Raw genomic sequence first — 15473 nt, 5'->3', positions numbered from 1 at the left:
TGGAATGGAATGGAATGGAATGTAATGGAATGGACCCGAGTAGAACGGAATGGAATGGATTCGAATGGAATGGAATGGAATGGAATGAACCCGAATAGAACGGAATGGAATGGAATGGAATGGAATGGAATGGAATGGAATGGAATCAACCCGAGTAGAAAGGAAAGGAATGGAATGGAATGGAATGGAATGGAATGGAATTCAATGGAATGGTTTGGAATGGAATTCAATGGAATGGAATGGAATGGAATGGAATGGAATGGAATGGAATGGAATGGAAAGGAATCTAATGGAATCGAATGGAATCGAATGGAATGGAATGGAATAGAATGGAATCAACCCGAGTAGAAAGGAAAGGAATGGAATGGAATGGAATGGAATGGAATGGAATTCAATGGAATGGTTTGGAATGGAATTCAATGGAATGGAATGGAATGGAATGGGATGGAATGGAATGCAATGAAATGGAAAGGAATGGAATGGAATCGAATGGAATGGACTGGAATGAAATGGAAAGGAATGGAATAGACTGGAATGGAATGGAATGGAATCAACCGGAATAGAATGGAATGGATTGGAATGGAATGGAATGGAATCGAATGGAATCGAATGGAACCGAATGGTATGGAATGGAAGGGAATGGAATGGAATGGAATGGAATGGAATGGAATCAACCCGAGTAGAATGGAATGGATTGGAATGGAATGGAATATAATGTAATGGAATGGAATGGATTCGAATGGAATCGAATGGAATCGAATGGAATGTAATGGAATGTAATGGAATAGAATGGAATGGAATCAACCCGAGTAGAACGAAATGGAATGGAATGGAATGGAATGGAATGGAATGGAATGGAATGGAATGGAATGGAATGGAATGGAATTCAATGGAATGGAATGGAATGGAATGGAATGGAATGGAATGGAATCAACCCGAGTAGAACGGAATGGAATGGAATGGAATGTAATCGAATGGAATGGAATGGAATGGAATGGAATGGAATCAACCCGAGTAGAACGGAATGGAATGGAATGGAATGGAATGGATTGGAATGGAATGGAATGGAATTCAATGGAATATAATGGAATGGAATGGAATGGAATGGAATGGAATGGAATGGAATGGAATGGAATCAACCCGAGTAGAACGGAATGGAATGGAATGGAAAGGAATGGAATGGAATGGAATGGAATGGAATGGAATGGAATGGAATGGAATCGAATGGAATCGAATGGAATCGAATGGAATGGAATGCAATGGAATGGAATCAACCCGAGTAGAATGGAATGGATTGGAATGGAATGGAATGCAATGGAATGGAATGGAATGGAATGGAATGGAATGGAATGGAATGGAATGGAATGGAATGGAATGGAATGGAATGGAATGGAATGGAATCAACCCGAGTAGAACGGAATGGAATGGAATGGAATGGAATGGCATTCAAAGAAATGGAATGGAATGGAATGGAATGGAATGGAGTGGAATCAACAAGAGTAGAACGGAATGGAATGGAATGGAATGGAATGGAATGGCATGGAATGGAATGGAATGGAATGAAATGGAATGGAATGGAATGGAACGGAATGGAATGGAATGGAATCAACCCGAGTACAACGGAATGGAATGGAATGGAATGGAATGGAATGGAATGGAATGGAATGGAATGGAATGGAATGGAATCAACCCGAGTAGAACGGAATGGAATGGAATGGAATTGAATGGAATGGAATGGAATGGAATGGAATGGAATCGAATGGAATGGAATGGAATGGAATGGAATGGAATCGAATCGAATGGAATCGAATGGAATGGAATGGAATGGAATGGAATGGAATGGAATGGAATGGAATGGAATGGAATGGAATGGAATCAACCCGAGTAGATTGGAATGGATTGGAATGGAATGAAATGGAATGGAATGGAATTCAATGGAAAAAATGAAATGGAATGGAATGGAATGGAATGGAATGGAATGGAATCGAATGGAATCGAATGGAATCGAATGGAAAGGAGTGGAATAGAATGGAATGAACCCGAGTAGAATGGAATGGAATGGAACGGAACGGAACGGAACCGAACGGAACGGATCGGAACGGAATGGAATGGAGTGAAATGGAATGGATTCGAATGGAATCGAACGGAACCGAATGGAATGGAAGGAAGGGAATGGAATGGAATGGAATGGAATGGAATGGAATGGAATCAACCCGAGTAGAATGGAATGGATTGGAATGGAATGGAATGGAATGGAATCGAATGGAATGGAATGGAATTCAATAGAATAGAATGGAATGGAATGGAATGGAATGGAATGGAATGGAATGGAATCGAATGGAATCGAATGGAATCGAATGGAATGGAGTGGAATAGAATGGAATCAACCCGAATAGAACTGAACGGAACGGAACAGAACGGAACGGAAAGGAATGGAGTGAAATGGAATGGAATCGAAAGGAATCGAAAGGAACCGAATGGAATGGAATGGAAGGGAATGGAATGGAATTGAATGGAATGGAATGGAATGGAATGGAATGGAATCAACCCGAGTAGAATGGAATGGATTGGAACGGAAAGGAATGGAATCGAATGCAATGCAATGGAATGGAATGGAATGGAATGGAATGTAATGGAATGGACCCGAGTAGAACGGAATGGAATGGATTCGAATGGAATGGAATGGAATGGAATGAACCCGAATAGAACGGAATGGAATGGAATGGAATGGAATGGAATGGAATGGAATGGAATCAACCCGAGTAGAAAGGAAAGGAATGGAATGGAATGGAATGGAATGGAATGGAATTCAATGGAATGGTTTGGAATGGAATTCAATGGAATGGAATGGAATGGAATGGAATGGAATGGAATGGAATGGAATGGAATGGAAAGGAATCTAATGGAATCGAATGGAATCGAATGGAATGGAATGGAATAGAATGGAATCAACCCGAGTAGAAAGGAAAGGAATGGAATGGAATGGAATGGAATGGAATGGAATTCAATGGAATGGTTTGGAATGGAATTCAATGGAATGGAATGGAATGGAATGGGATGGAATGGAATGCAATGAAATGGAAAGGAATGGAATGGAATCGAATGGAATGGACTGGAATGAAATGGAAAGGAATGGAATAGACTGGAATGGAATGGAATGGAATCAACCGGAATAGAATGGAATGGATTGGAATGGAATGGAATGGAATCGAATGGAATCGAATGGAACCGAATGGTATGGAATGGAAGGGAATGGAATGGAATGGAATGGAATGGAATGGAATCAACCCGAGTAGAATGGAATGGATTGGAATGGAATGGAATATAATGTAATGGAATGGAATGGATTCGAATGGAATCGAATGGAATCGAATGGAATGTAATGGAATGTAATGGAATAGAATGGAATGGAATCAACCCGAGTAGAACGAAATGGAATGGAATGGAATGGAATGGAATGGAATGGAATGGAATGGAATGGAATGGAATGGAATGGAATTCAATGGAATGGAATGGAATGGAATGGAATGGAATGGAATGGAATCAACCCGAGTAGAACGGAATGGAATGGAATGGAATGTAATCGAATGGAATGGAATGGAATGGAATGGAATGGAATCAACCCGAGTAGAACGGAATGGAATGGAATGGAATGGAATGGAATGGAATGGAATGGAATGGAATTCAATGGAATATAATGGAATGGAATGGAATGGAATGGAATGGAATGGAATGGAATGGAATGGAATCAACCCGAGTAGAACGGAATGGAATGGAATGGAAAGGAATGGAATGGAATGGAATGGAATGGAATGGAATGGAATGGAATGGAATCGAATGGAATCGAATGGAATCGAATGGAATGGAATGCAATGGAATGGAATCAACCCGAGTAGAATGGAATGGATTGGAATGGAATGGAATGCAATGGAATGGAATGGAATGGAATGGAATCAACCCGAGTAGAACGGAATGGAATGGAATGGAATGGAATGGCATTCAAAGAAATGGAATGGAATGGAATGGAATGGAATTGAGTGGAATCAACAAGAGTAGAACGGAATGGAATGGAATGGAATGGAATGGCATGGAATGGAATGGAATGGAATGAAATGGAATGGAATGGAATGGAACGGAATGGAATGGAATGGAATCAACCCGAGTACAACGGAATGGAATGGAATGGAATGGAATGGAATGGAATGGAATGGAATGGAATGGAATCAACCCGAGTAGAACGGAATGGAATGGAATGGAATTGAATGGAATGGAATGGAATGGAATGGAATGGAATCGAATGGAATGGAATGGAATGGAATGGAATGGAATCGAATCGAATGGAATCGAATGGAATGGAATGGAATGGAATGGAATGGAATGGAATGGAATGGAATGGAATGGAATGGAATGGAATCAACCCGAGTAGATTGGAATGGATTGGAATGGAATGAAATGGAATGGAATGGAATTCAATGGAAAAAATGAAATGGAATGGAATGGAATGGAATGGAATGGAATGGAATGGAATCGAATGGAATCGAATGGAATCGAATGGAAAGGAGTGGAATAGAATGGAATGAACCCGAGTAGAATGGAATGGAATGGAACGGAACGGAACGGAACCGAACGGAACGGAACGGAACGGAATGGAATGGAGTGAAATGGAATGGATTCGAATGGAATCGAACGGAACCGAATGGAATGGAAGGAAGGGAATGGAATGGAATGGAATGGAATGGAATGGAATGGAATCAACCCGAGTAGAATGGAATGGATTGGAATGGAATGGAATGAAATGGAATCGAATGGAATGGAATGGAATTCAATAGAATAGAATGGAATGGAATGGAATGGAATGGAATGGAATGGAATGGAATCGAATGGAATCGAATGGAATCGAATGGAATGGAGTGGAATAGAATGGAATCAACCCGAATAGAACTGAACGGAACGGAACAGAACGGAACGGAAAGGAATGGAGTGAAATGGAATGGAATCGAAAGGAATCGAAAGGAACTGAATGGAATGGAATGGAAGGGAATGGAATGGAATTGAATGGAATGGAATGGAATGGAATGGAATGGAATGGAATCAACCCGAGTAGAATGGAATGGATTGGAACGGAAAGGAATGGAATCGAATGCAATGCAATGGAATGGAATGGAATGGAATGGAATGTAATGGAATGGACCCGAGTAGAACGGAATGGAATGGATTCGAATGGAATGGAATGGAATGGAATGAACCCGAATAGAACGGAATGGAATGGAATGGAATGGAATGGAATGGAATGGAATGGAATAAACCCGAGTAGAATGGAATGGATTGGAATGGAAAGGAATGGAATCGAATGCAATGCAATGGAATGGAATGGAATGGAATGGAATGGAATGGAATGGACCCGAGTAGAACGGAATGGAATGGATTGGAATGGAATGGAATGGAATGGAATGAACCCGAATAGAACGGAATGGAATGGAATGGAATGGAATGGAATGGAATGGAATGGAATGGAATGGAATCGAAAGGAATGGAATGGAATGGAATGGAATGGAATGGAATGGAATTTAATCGAATGGAATCGAATGGAATGGAATGGAACGGAATGGAATCGAATGGAACGGAAAGGAATGGAATGGAATGGAATGGAATGGAATGGAATGGAATCGAATGGAATGGAATGGAATCGAATGGATTGGAATGGAATGGAATGGAATGGAATGGAATGGAATGGAATGGAATGGAATGGTATGGAATCAACCCGAGTAGAATGGAATGGATTGGAATGGAATGGAATGGAATGAAATGGAATTCAATGGAATTGAATGAAATGGAATGGAATGGAATGGAATGGAATGGAATGGAATGGAATGGAATGGAAACAACCAGAGTAGAACGGAATGGAATGGAATGGAATTGAATGGAATGGAATGGAATGGAATGGAATGGAATCGAATGGAATGGAATGGAATGGAATGGAATGGAATCGAATCGAATGGAATCGAATGGAATGGAATGGAATGGAATGGAATGGAATGGAATGGAATGGAATGGAATCAACCCGAGTAGATTGGAATGGATTGGAATGGAATGAAATGGAATGGAATGGAATTCAATGGAAAAAATGAAATGGAATGGAATGGAATGGAATGGAATGGAATGGAATCGAATGGAATCGAATGGAATCGAATGGAAAGGAGTGGAATGGAATGGAATCAACCCGAGTAGAATGGAATGGAATGGAACGGAACGGAACGGAACGGAATGGAATGGAGTGAAATGGAATGGAATCGAAAGGAATCGAAAGGAACCGAATGGAATGGAATGGAAGGGAATGGAATGGAATTGAATGGAATGGAATGGAATGGAATCAACCCGAGTAGAATGGAATGGATTGGTATCGAATGGAATGGAATGGAATCGAATGGAATGGAATGGAATTCAATAGAATAGAATGGAATGGAATGGAATGGAATAGAATGGAATGGAATGGAATGGAATCGAATGGAATCGAATGGAATCGAATGAAATGGAGTGGAATAGAATGGAATCAACCCGAATAGAACGGAACGGAACGGAACAGAATGGAACGGAATGGAATGGAGTGAAATGGAATGGAATCGAAAGGAATCGAAAGGAACCGAATGGAATGGAATGGAAGGGAATGGAATGGAATTGAATGGAATGGAATGGAATGGAATCAACCCGAGTAGAATGGAATGGATTGGAATGGAAAGGAATGGAATCGAATGCAATGCAATGGAATGGAATGGAAAGGAATGGAATGGAATGGACCCGAGTAGAACGGAATGGAATGGATTGGAATGGAATGGAATGGAATGGAATGAACCCGAATAGAACGGAATGGAATGGAATGGAATGGAATGGAATGGAATGGAATGGAATCGAAAGGAATGGAATGGAATGGAATGGAATGGAATGGAATGGAATGGAATGGAATTTAATCGAATGGAATCGAATGGAATGGAATGGAACGGAATGGAATAGAATGGAACGGAAAGGAATGGAATGGAATGGAATGGAATGGAATGGAATGGAATGGAATGGAATCGAATGGAATGGAATGGAATCGAATGGATTGGAATGGAATGGAATGGAATGGAATGGAATGGAATGGAATGGAATGGAATCAACCCGAGTAGAATGGAATGGATAGGAATGGAATGGAATGGAATGGAATGGAATTCAATGGAATTGAATGAAATGGAATGGAATGGAATGGAATGGAATGGAATGGAATCAACCCGAGTAGAATGGAATGGATTGGAATGGAATGGAATATAATGTAATGGAATGGAATGGAATCGAAGGGAATCGAATGGAATCGAAAGGAATGGAATGGAATGGAATGGAATGGAATGGAATGGAATGGAATCAACCCGAGTAGAACGGAATGGAATGGAATGGAATGGAATGGAATGGAATGGAATGGAATGGAATGGAATGGAATGGAATGGAATTCAATGGAATAGAATGGAATGGAATGGAATGGAATGGAATCAACTCGAGTAGAATGGAATGGATTGGAATGGAATGGAATGGAATGGAATGGAATGGAATGGAAAGGAATGGAATCAACCCGAGTAGAACGGAATGGAATGGAATGGAATGGAATGGAATTCAAAGAAATGGAATGGAATGGAATGGAATGGAATGGAGTGGAATCAACCCGAGTAGAACGGAATGGAATGGAATGGAATGGAATGGAATGGCATGGAATGGAATGGAATGGAATGGAATGGAATGGAATGGAATGGAATGGAATGAAATGGAATCGAATGGAATCGAATGGAATGGAGTGGAATAGAATGGAATCAACCCGAGTAGAAAGGAATGGAATGGAACGGAACGGAATGGAACGGAACGGAAAGGAATGGAATGGAGTGAAATGGAATGGAATCGAATGGAATCGAATGGAACCGAATGGAATAGAATGGAAGGGAATGGAATGGAATGGAATGGAATCAACCCGAGTAGAATGGAATGGATTGGAATGGAATGGAAGGGAATGGAATGGAATGGAATCGAATGGAATCGAATGGAATCGAAGTGAATGGAATGGAATGGAATGGAATCAACCCGAGTAGAACGGAATGGAATGGAATGGAATGGAATGGAACGGAATGGAATGGAATGGAATTCAATGGAATTTAATGGAATGGAATGGAATGGAATGGAATGGAATGGAATCAACACGAGTAGAATGGAGTGGATTGGAATGGAATGGAATATAATGTAATGGAATGGAATGGAATCGAAGGGAATCGAATGGAATCGAATGGAATGGAATGGAATGGAATGGAATGGAATGGAATGGAATGGAATGGAATGGAATCAACCCGAGTAGAACGGAATGGAATGGAATGGAATGGAATGGAATGGAATGGAATGGAATTCAATGGAATGGAATGGAATGGAATGGAAAGGAATGGAATTGAATGGAATCAACCCGAGTAGAACGGAATGGAGTGGAATGAAATGGAATGGAATGGAATGGAATGGAATGGAATGGAATGGAATGGAGTGGAGTGGAGTGGAATGGAATGGAATGGAATGGAATGGAATAGAATTCAATGGAATAGAATGGAATGGAATGGAATGGAATGGAATGGAATAAACTCGAGTAGAAAGGAATGGAATGGAATGGAATGGAATGGAATGGAATGGAATGCAATGAAATGGGATGGAATGGAATGGAATCGAATGGAATGGACTGGAATGGAATGGAATGGAATGGAATGGAATGGAATGGAATGGAATGGAATGAACCCTAGTAGAACGGAATGGAATGGAATGGAATGGAATGGAATGGAATGGAATGGAATGGAATTAAATGGAATGGAATCAACCCGAGTAGAATGGAATGGATTGGAATGGAATGGAATGGAATGGAATCTAATGGAATGGAATGGAATCGGATGGAATGGAAAGGAATGGAATGGACGCGAGTAGAACGGAATGGAACGGAATGGAATGGAATGGAATGGAATGGAATGGAATGGAATGGAATGGAATGGAATGAACCCGAGTAGAACGGAATGGAATGGAATGGAATGGAATGGAATTTAATGGAATGGAATGGAAAGGAATGGAATCAACCCGAGTAGAATGGAATGGATAGGAATGGAATGGAATGGAATGGAATGTAATTCAATAGAATAGAATGGAAGGGAATGGAAAGGAATGGAATGGAATGGAATGGAATGGAATGGAATGGAATCGAATGGAATCGACTGGAATCGAATGGAATGGAGTGGAATAGAATGGAATCAACCCGAATAGAACGGAACGGAACGGAACGGAACGGAACGGAACGGAATGGAATGGAGTGAAATGCAATGGATTCAAATGGAATCGAATGGAATAGAATGGAATGGAATGGAAGGGAATGGAATGCAATGGAATGAATGGAATGGAATGGAATCAACCCGAGTAGAATGGAATGGACTGGAATGGAATGGAATGGAATGGAATGGAATGGAATCGAATCGAATGGAATGGAATGGAATGGAATGGAATCAACACGAGTACAACGGAATGGAATGGAATGGAATGGAATGGAATGGAATGGAATGGAATGGAATGGAATGGAATGGAATGGAATGGAATCAACCCGATTAGAACGGAATGGAATGGAATGGAATGGAATGAAATGGAATGGAATGGAATTCAATGGAATGGAATTCAATGGAATAGAATGGAATGGAATGGAATGGAATGGAATTTAATGAACCCGAGTAGAACGGAATGGAATGGAATGGAATTGAATGGAATGGAATGGAATGGAATGGAATGGAATGGAATCGAATGGAATGGAATGGAATGGAATGGAATGGAATCGAATCGAATGGAATCGAATGGAATGGAATGGAATGCAATGGAATGGAATGGAATGGAATGCAATGGAATGGAATGGAATGGAATCAACCCGAGTAGATTGGAATGGATTGGAATGGAATGGAATGGAATGGAATGGAATTCAATGGAAAAAATGAAATGGAATGGAATGGAATGGAATGGAATGGAATGGAATCTAATGGAATCGAATGGAATCGAATGGAAAGGAGTGGAATAGAATGGAATCAACCAGAGTAGAATGGAATGGAATGGAACGGAACGGAACGGAACGGAACGGAATGGAACGGAATGGAATGGAGTGAAATGGAATGGATTCGAATGGAATCGAACGGAACCGAATGGAATGGAAAGAAGGGAACGGAATGGAATGGAATGGAATGGAATGGAATGTAATCAACCCGAGTAGAATGGAATGGATTGGAATGGAATGGAATGGAATGGAATCGAATGGAATGGAATGGAATTCAATAGAATAGAATGGAATGGAATGGAATGGAATGGAATGGAATGGAATGGAATCGAATGGAATCGAATGGAATCGAATGGAATGGAGTGGAATAGAATGGAATCAACCCGAATAGAACGGAACGGAACGGAACGGAACGGAACGGAATGGAATGGAGTGAAATGGAATGGAATCGAAAGGAATCGAAAGGAACCGAATGGAATGGAATGGAAGGGAATGGAATGGAATTGAATGGAATGGAATGGAATGGAATCAACCCGAGTAGAATGGAATGGATTGGAATGGAAAGGAATGGAATCGAATGCAATGCAATGGAATGGAATGGAATGGAATGGAATGGAATGGAATGGACCCGAGTAGAACGGAATGGAATGGATTGGAATGGAATGGAATGGAATGGAATGAACCCGAATAGAACGGAATGGAATGGAATGGAATGGAATGGAATGGAATGGAATGGAATGGAATGGAATCGAAAGGAATGGAATGGAATGGAATGGAATGGAATGGAATGGAATGGAATGGAATTTAATCGAATGGATTCGAATGGAATGGAATGGAACGGAATGGAAACGAATGGAACGGAAAGGAATGGAATGGAATGGAATGGAATGGAATGGAATGGAATGGAATCGAATGGAATGGAATGGAATCGAATGGATTGGAATGGAATGGAATGGAATGGAGTGGAATGGAATGGAATGCAATGGAATGGAATGGAATCAACCCGGGTAGAATGGAATGGATTGGAATGGAAAGGAATGGAATGGAATGGAATTCAATGAATTGAATGAAATGGAATGGAATGGAATGGAATGGAATGGAATGGAATCAACCCGAGTAGAATGGAATGGATTGGAATGGAATGGAATATAATGTAATGGAATGGAATGGAATCGAAGGGAATCGAATGGAATCGAATGGAATGGAATGGAATGGAATGGAATGGAATGGAATGGAATGGAATGGAATGGAATCAACCCGAGTAGAACGGAATGGAATGGAATGGAATGGAATGGAATGGAATGGAATGGAATGGAATGGAATTCAATGGAATGGAATGGAATGGAATGGAATGGAATGGAATGGAATGGAATCAACCCGAGTAGAACGGAATGGAGTGGAATGAAATGGAATGGAATGGAATGGAATGGAATGGAATGGAATGGAGTGGAGTGGAGTGGAATGGAATGGAATGGAATGGAATATAATGGAATGGAATGGAATGGAATGGAATGGAATGGAATCAACCCGAATAGAATGGAGTGGATTGGAATGGAATGGAATGGAATGGAATGGAATTCAGTGGAATAGAATGAAATGGAATGGAATGGAATTGAATGGAATGGAATGGAATAGAATGGAATGGATTGGAATGGAATCGAATGGAATGGAATGGAATGGAATGGAATGGAATGGAATGGAATGGAATGGAATCAACCCGAGTAGAACGGAATGGAATGGAATGGAATGGAATGGAATGGAATGGTATGGAATGGAATGGAATTCAATGGAATATAATGGAATGGAATGGAATGGAATGGAATGGAATGGAATGGAATGGAATGGAATCAACCCGAGTAGAACGGAATGGAATGGAATGGAATGGAATGGAATGGAATGGAATGGAATGGAATGGAATGGAATGGAATCGAATGGAATCGAATGGATTCGAAAGGAATGGAATGGAATGGAATGGAATCGAATGGAATGGAACGGAATGGAATGGAATGGAATGGAATGGAATGGAATGGAATGGAATGGAATGGAATGGAATTCAATGGAATAGAATGGAATGGAATGAAATGGAATGGAATCAACCCGAGTAGAATGGAATGGATTGTAATAGAATGGAATGGAATGGAATGGAATAGAATGGAATAGAATGGAATGGAATGGAATGGAATCGAATGGAATCGAATGGAATGGAATGGAATGGAATCGAATGGAATGGAATGGAATGGAATGGAATCAACCCGAGTAGAACGGAATGGAATGGAATGGAATAGAATGGAATGGAATGGAATGGAATAGAATGGAATTCAATGGAATAGAATGGAATGGAATGGAATGGAATGGAATCAACACGAGTAGAATGGAATGGATTGGAATGGAATGGAATGGAATGGAATGGAATGGAATGGAAAGGAATGGAATCAACCCGAGTAGAACGGAATGGAATGGAATGGAATGGAATGGAATTCAAAGAAATGGAATGGAATGGAATGGAATATAATGGAATGGAATCAACCCGAGTAGAACGGAATGGAATGGAATGGAATGGAATGGCATGGAATTGAATGGAATGGAATGGAATGGCATGGAATGGAATGGAATGGAATGAAATGGAATGGAATGGAATGGAATGGAATGGAATGGAATGAAATGGAATGGAATCGAATGGAATCGAATGGAATCGAATGGAATGGAGTGGAATAGAATGGAATCAACCCGAGTAGAAAGGAATGGAATGGAACGGAACGGAAAGGAATGGAACGGAAAGGAATGGAATGGAGTGAAATGGAATGGAATCGAATGGAATCGAATGGAACCGAATGGAATGGAATGGAAGGGAATGGAATGGAATGGAATGGAATGGAATGGAATCAACCCGAGTAGAATGGAATGGATAGGAATGGAATGGAATGGAATGGAATCGAATGGAATGGAATGGAATGGAATGGAATCAACCCGAGTAGAACGGAATGGAATGGAATGGAATGGAATGGAATGGAATGGAATGGAATGGAATGGAATGGAATGGAAAGGAATCTAATGGAATCGAATGAAATCGAATGGAATGGAATGGAATAGAATGGAATCAACCCGAGTAGAAAGGAAAGGAATGGAATGGAATGGAATGGAATGGAATGGAATGGAATTCAATGGAATGGTTTGGAATGGAATTCAATGGAATGGAATGGAATGGAATGGGATGGAATGGAATGCAATGAAATGGAAAGGAATGGAATGGAATCGAATGGAATGGACTGGAATGAAATGGAAAGGAATGGAATAGACTGGAATGGAATGGAATGGAATCAACCGGAATAGAATGGAAAGGATTGGAATGGAATGGAATGGAATCGAATGGAATCGAATGGAACCGAATGGTATGGAATGGAAGGGAATGGAATGGAATGGAATGGAATGGAATGGAATCAACCCGAGTAGAATGGAATGGATTGGAATGGAATGGAATATAATGTAATGGAATGGAATGGATTCGAATGGAATCGAATGGAATCGAATGGAATGTAATGGAATGTAATGGAATAGAATGGAATGGAATCAACCCGAGTAGAACGAAATGGAATGGAATGGAATGGAATGGAATGGAATGGAATGGAATGGAATGGAATGGAATGGAATGGAATTCAATGGAATGGAATGGAATGGAATGGAATGGAATGGAATGGAATCAACCCGAGTAGAACGGAATGGAATGGAATGGAATGTAATCGAATGGAATGGAATGGAATGGAATGGAATGGAATCAACCCGAGTAGAACGGAATGGAATGGAATGGAATGGAATGGAATGGAATGGAATGGAATGGAATGGAATGGAATGGAATGGAATGGAATGGAATCAACCCGAGTAGAACGGAATGGAATGGAATGGAATGGAATGAAATGGAATGGAATGGAATTCAATGGAATGGAATTCAATGGAATAGAATGGAATGGAATGGAATGGAATGGAATTTAATGAACCCGAGTAGAACGGAATGGAATGGAATGGAATTGAATGGAATGGAATGGAATGGAATGGAATGGAATCGAATGGAATGGAATGGAATGGAATGGAATGGAATCGAATCGAATGGAATCGAATGGAATGGAATGGAATGCAATGGAATGGAATGGAATGGAATGCAATGGAATGGAATGGAATGGAATCAACCCGAGTAGATTGGAATGGATTGGAATGGAATGGAATGGAATGGAATGGAATTCAATGGAAAAAATGAAATGGAATGGAATGGAATGGAATGGAATGGAATGGAATCTAATGGAATCGAATGGAATCGAATGGAAAGGAGTGGAATAGAATGGAATCAACCAGAGTAGAATGGAATGGAATGGAACGGAACGGAACGGAACGGAACGGAATGGAACGGAATGGAATGGAGTGAAATGGAATGGATTCGAATGGAATCGAACGGAACCGAATGGAATGGAAGGAAGGGAACGGAATGGAATGGAATGGAATGGAATGGAATGTAATCAACCCGAGTAGAATGGAATGGATTGGAATGGAATGGAATGGAATGGAATCGAATGGAATGGAATGGAATTCAATAGAATAGAATGGAATGGAATGGAATGGAATGGAATGGAATGGAATGGAATCGAATGGAATCGAATGGAATCGAATGGAATGGAGTGGAATAGAATGGAATCAACCCGAATAGAACGGAACGGAACGGAACGGAACGGAACGGAATGGAATGGAGTGAAATGGAATGGAATCGAAAGGAATCGAAAGGAACCGAATGGAATGGAATGGAAGGGAATGGAATGGAATTGAATGGAATGGAATGGAATGGAATCAACCCGAGTAGAATGGAATGGATTGGAATGGAAAGGAATGGAATCGAATGCAATGCAATGGAATGGAATGGAATGGAATGGAATGGAATGGAATGGAATGGACCCGAGTAGAACGGAATGGAATGGATTGGAATGGAATGGAATGGAATGGAATGAACCCGAATAGAACGGAATGGAATGGAATGGAATGGAATGGAATGGAATGGAATGGAATGGAATGGAATCGAAAGGAATGGAATGGAATGGAATGGAATGGAATGGAATGGAATGGAATGGAATTTAATCGAATGGATTCGAATGGAATGGAATGGAACGGAATGGAAACGAATGGAACGGAAAGGAATGGAATGGAATGGAATGGAATGGAATGGAATGGAATGGAATCGAATGGAATGGAATGGAATCGAATGGATTGGAATGGAATGGAATGGAATGGAGTGGAATGGAATGGAATGCAATGGAATGGAATGGAATCAACCCGGGTAGAATGGAATGGATTGGAATGGAAAGGAATGGAATGGAATGGAATTCAATGAATTGAATGAAATGGAATGGAATGGAATGGAATGGAA

This window comes from Gorilla gorilla, chromosome 15 (assembly GCF_029281585.2).
Source record: "Gorilla gorilla gorilla isolate KB3781 chromosome 15, NHGRI_mGorGor1-v2.1_pri, whole genome shotgun sequence".
Taxonomy (NCBI): domain Eukaryota; kingdom Metazoa; phylum Chordata; class Mammalia; order Primates; family Hominidae; genus Gorilla; species Gorilla gorilla.
Note: the sequence above shows the minus strand (reverse complement) of the source record.